Below are 4,646 nucleotides of genomic sequence, written 5' to 3'. Positions count from 1 at the left end.
TTATGTTATGAAGTTTTCAATGAAAGGTGAAGATAACGAACATTGACCAATCTCATAACTCCATATATGCAATACAAAATAAATAGTTGGGCAAACAAGGTGGGATCAGGTGCCAAGGAGGAGTAAACATGCCCTGTCGACCAGTCACATCCGCCGTGAGCCCTATATCCTGATCATGGAAGAAAAACCATGCATATTATACCCCCTTCTACCCCCAATTTCCACATGAATTTAAACTATCCGCAACAAGCAGATTACAGTTACGGTCTATCAGTATTCAATGTCTCAAAAAGAAAACTATACTAAAGGTGACTGACTCGGAATAAGTAAGAAAACTATACTAAAGGTGACTGACTCGGACTAAGTAAGAAAACTATACTAAAGGTGACTGACTCGGACTAAGTTATATGTTTAGATCAAAATTGGTAACATTAATCATCTTGGAAAACAGAGCACAACCCATAAAACTTTATAAATGTTTAACAAACAAATCATTGCCCATGCAGAGGCATCATTCTCTATGGTTTTTATTTTTACATAAAGAATGGATAAATGATAGCAGATCTCAGTAACATGTAATTGTTAAAGCTCTTTACATAAAAAAATTAAGGGGGAATGCATAACGGTATATTATGTATTTGTATTATGAATACTGACTTGATCCCAGTACATTTGTTAGATCTTTGTTTATAAATGTTTACCAAATGAAGACAAACTAGTGATTTATGTTAGTGAGAGTGTGTATTTCCTTCTGCAAATGTTATATTCATATCAAGCAATAAAATCAATATCATCATTGAAAACCTCATATTATACAACTTTTTAGGGCCCCGCATGAAATGCGGGAAGCCCTATAGTAGTCACATTGTCCGTCCGTCTGTCCATCAATACATTCTTTGTGAAACGATAACTCAAACAGTTTGTATTGTACAGTTTTCAAATTTTGTACAAAGATAATTTACAATAAGATGAAGACACCTTTGGATTTTGGGGTCATGTCACTTTGTCTGTCTGTCTGTATGTATGTATGTCATCACCTTTGTTATTATAAACACTTTCTTTGTGACACGATAACGCAAACACTTTTCATTGTACAGTTTTCAAATTTTGTACAGAAATAATTTACAATAGAGGAAAACACCTATAGATTATGGGGTCATGTCACTTTGTCTGTCTGTCTGTATGTATGTATGTATGTCATCACCTTTGTTATTATAAACACTTTCTTTGTGACACGATAACTCAAACAGTTTTCATTGTAGTTTTCAAATTTTGTACAGTAATAATTCACCCTTTAACGTTCCATCCGACGGACATAAAAGTTAACGATACATAAACAGGATAAAAAAATCAATTCGTGTACAATGTATATAAACAGTTGTATTATAAAAGTTTTCAAATTTTTTGGTAAACGTCGTATTGTTGTAAATATTGTATAATATAATGATTGTCGATATTTGTAAAAAGTTCTTTCATTGATTGAACACTATTAAAAAGTCGATTTCGTATGGGCGTAAAATCACTACATTCTAAAAGAATGTGATGTATAGTTCATGGACAATCACAAGATATGCATTCAGGCTGAAGTTCTCTGTTTAGTAGGTATGAATGGGTCAATTTTGAATATCCGATGCGTATTCTCGAAATAATCACTTCATCTTGGTGTTTCATTACGATGTTAAACGATTTGTGTATTTTGTTTTTAATAGAATAAAGTATACTTATGTCACAGAAATCCCAATATATTTGCCAAAGAGAATTTACAGACAGTTTTATGAAATATTTAAAATCAGTGAAGGGAATTTTGAAGTGTACAGTATCTTCTTGAAGTGCATTTTTGCCGCTTTGGTGTTGCCATGTGGCTTGGGATCCGACAGAACTCAACTATTTCACCTCGTTTAGTTAAAAGATAGTACCGGTGTACTGAACTGAATTTATTTCTCATCACAATTACACAATTGTATACAGAGATTTAGTACATATATTTTATATAAAAGTGATGGTAATATATCACTAATGTTTTAAGGCATGCGTGAGTATGGAGATAGGCAACATATGCAATTTTAGATTCGAGTAGTCATTGGGTCGGGGAGCATAGTTTATTAATATTTCTTATAAAGGAACACAATTTTCTTAGAAAAGATTGCTTGTTTGAATTCATTATATTTTTAAAAGTGATGATGTTTTTGAAACGTATTTGTTTTGGTGATAAACATTGTTTTCTTATATCAATCAGAGATTCGCAATTAAACATGTAGTGGAATTCATCACCAATTTCATTTAATTCACATTTATTACAATGTCTTGTTTCTCGGGGCTCGTTTCGCCAGCGTCCACTTTCAATAGGTAAATGATGATTACAGGTTCGAAATTTACAAAAAGGTTATAGCATCTTTTCTGTGTAGGATATCCAAATATTTTTCAAATTTTAATTCATCCTTGTACATTCTATAGTTTATAGTTTTTGATAGCGTTTTGATGTCAGAATTCCACTTTTGCTTGAATTGATCGAGTAAAATAAGTTTTACTTTTGACTTTAGCCAGTTTGGATTACATGCGTTATTTTGCCAAATGTTAGAAAGTCCGCAATTGTTAAGGATATTTGACACGTTTTTGAACCAAGCAATCTCTTTCGCGTATTGGTTTGTAACATTATTACCCAGTTTTAACAGGAGATTCGCTATTTTTGTTTCTTTACTAAGTGCAATTTTGTGCCAAAATGAGATAATACGCGTTTGTATTTGTATGTGCATGGGATGTCGGCCAAGTTCACCGTACACCATGCAGTCGGGGGTAGATTGTTTTAATTTCAATAATAATTTACAAAATTTAAGGTGTACTCTTTCTATAATTGCATTATTTGATTTAAATCCCCACACCTCACAGCCGTATAATAAGATGGGTTGAACAATTTTATCAAATAAATCTAACTGACCATGTATTGATAGGTTATGCAAACGTCCTTTTTTAAGAATCTCATAAACTGCTTTATTGGCTTTTTCTACTTGTTTTTGTTTGGCCTTTTTTTTGAAGATCCTGATGTGCTAAATAAGATACCCAGATAGTTAATGTCGTCAACAATTTCAATGTTTTTGTCGCCACAAACAAAAGTATGATCCCGTTTTGGATTACCCTTACTGATTATTAAGATTTTTGTTTTGTTAACGTTTATCTTTAAATTCCATTTGTCGCAATATTTATAAAAATGATCAATTTGGACCTGTAATTGTTCTGCAGATTCAGCTATCAAGACGGCGTAAAATAATGCAAACAATCTAAAGTACAAATTCAAATGTTCAAACATTTCAGATATCGTAGGTAAACCATCAACAATATTGTGCTGAAAAAAGTCTTGCATGTCATTTAAATATATTGAAAATAAGAATGAAGACAAATTTTTCCCTTGTCTAACACAAATTTTACAATTAAAAAAAAATTGAAATCTCATCACCATGTACTATTCTTGATTTGATTGTACATATTTGTAATAACATTATACATATGTCCATTAATATTATTTGCACAAAGTTTGTACCATAGACCTTTCCGCCATACATTGTCAAATGCTTTTTCAAAATCGATGAATGCACAATAAAGCTTTTTCTTTTTCAATTTCAGTAATTCCGATAAAGTGTGTATTGAAAATAAATGATCGGTAGTTGAATATTGTTTTCTGAATCCTGCTTGATTTTCATGTAGTATTTCGTATTCTTCTGCAAATATGTTCAATCTATCGTTCAGTATCGATGTAAAAAGTTCACCAACACAGCTTAAAATGGTAATAGGTCTATAGTTCTGTGGATTATTTTTCTCCCCTTTGTTTTTATAAATCGAAATAATGTTTCCCTCAAGCCAACATTCTGGTAATTTACCAGTATTAAAAATTATGTTGAATAATTTTTCATATAGTGGAAGCACAATGTGTATTGAGATATATAAAATATATGGATGATCAATATCCATGTTGTTTATTGACTGAAGACTTGATAGGGAGTCTGAGAATATAGTAAAATGTTTGTCATTAGAAGTCTTTATGTACTCAATATTCAAAAGCAAGATGAATAGCTTTTGCTTCGGCGGTATAAATTGTTGCTTCATTCGAAAGTCGTCCAGAGAAAACGTCGTTTGTGCACCTTAGAGAACTGTTCCTTATGATAAAGAAAGTCACAAAATGAGTGTACCTTATTCTTTACTGTTACCGAACTTTCATCGGTGAAATCTCAAATGGCGTGTTTCACTGCTTATTGACAGTAAGGTCCACATTTTCTACGTCAGTATTTTGATATTTGCTTATGAATTGTTTTTTTTAGCGCATACATGGTATGTCTTTGCTAGGAATAATGGAAACTGTCTCACCTATGTATGTATAGACATATTCTATAGATTTCTGTTTTTAAAAATGTTGAACACTTCTATCAAATGTGTGTGAAAACTCTTAGACCCTCGATGTCAGAATTTCCTTTTCCTAGACATCAACATATCAAATTCATAATCCTTTTCGAATAGTATGTACCACATTTAGTACCAGTTATCTATTTTGAATCCCCTTACAATGAGGTATAGTTGCACTATGTTGTGTTTGAGTGGATGAGTGTGTGCCAAACAGAAGTAATTTACATTTGCATCAGTCTCTCATAAATATCCTT

This window comes from Ostrea edulis, chromosome 1, assembly GCF_947568905.1.
Source record: "Ostrea edulis chromosome 1, xbOstEdul1.1, whole genome shotgun sequence".
Taxonomy (NCBI): domain Eukaryota; kingdom Metazoa; phylum Mollusca; class Bivalvia; order Ostreida; family Ostreidae; genus Ostrea; species Ostrea edulis.
This window is presented reverse-complemented; position numbering follows the sequence as displayed.